We start from the raw sequence: 1,111 nt of genomic DNA, 5'->3' as shown, positions 1-1,111 counted from the left end.
GGCCATTTTGACAAAATTGCTTCTTCCTGTTCATGAGCATAGAATGTTTTTCCATTTTATTTTGTTATCTCTGATTTTTTTAAACAGTGTTTTGTTGTTGTCATAGTAGAGACTTTTCTCCTCCCTAGTTAGTTGCATTCCTAGGTATTTTATTGTTTCTGTGGCAATTGTGAATGGGATTGTGTTCCTGATTTGGCTCTGACTTTGAAGGTTGTTGGTGTATAGAAATGCTCCTGGTTTTTGTACATTAATTTTGTATCCTGAAACTTTCCTGAAGTTGTTTATAAGAACAAGGATCTTTTGGGCAGAGAGTCTGGGATTTTCTAGGTATAGAGTCATACTGTTTGCAAACAGAGATTGTTTGACTTCTATGAAAAACATAGTGCAGTGAAAGCAAACCACTGTCAGCAATGGGATAGAACAATAAAAATGCCCAATAATAAATTTAATTTGAATGTTAAGAACTAATATGAAGCAAATAACACAATCATTGTGAGGGATACATTAAAAGACTTGAGGAAATGAGGAGTGGCTTTTACTTGGATAGAGAAATTCTAAAATAGAAAGATATTGTCCCTAAGTTAAGATGTAATTTAAAAATAACAACTAGTGTCTCAAGAGGAATATTTTAGCACCTGATCAAATTATTCTGAAGTTCATCTGAAAGACAAACGTGTCAGAATAGACAGAAAAGGAGAAAGCAATGAGGGAGAGCAAGCATTATTTCACATTTCAAATATAATTAAGCTACAGCAATTAAAATAGTATAGTAGTGGCACAGGTATAAACAACTCAGTGGAAGAAAATTAAAAGAAGAGAGTTACATACAAAATTGAGTGGGGATGTAGGTGATGATAAAAGAGACAATTCAAAACAGTGGGTGAAACAGGGATTCAACAAATAACGTAGAGTCCCTACTACTTAATTTTGTTCAGATGGATCAATGATTTTTTTTTTTTTTTTTGAGACAGAGTCTCACTCTGTTGCCCAGGCTGAAGTGCAGTGGCATGATCTCGGCTCACTGCAACTTCTGCCTCCTGGGTTCGAGCAATTCTCCAGCCTCAGCCTCCCGAGTAGCTGGACTACAGGCACGTGCCAACACGCCTGGCTA

The sequence above is a fragment of the Colobus angolensis genome, unplaced genomic scaffold (genome assembly GCF_000951035.1).
Source record: "Colobus angolensis palliatus isolate OR3802 unplaced genomic scaffold, Cang.pa_1.0 Scaffold624, whole genome shotgun sequence".
NCBI classification, from domain to species: Eukaryota; Metazoa; Chordata; class Mammalia; order Primates; family Cercopithecidae; genus Colobus; species Colobus angolensis.
The sequence above is the reverse complement of the archived record's forward strand: the minus strand, read 5'-3'. Positions refer to the sequence as shown.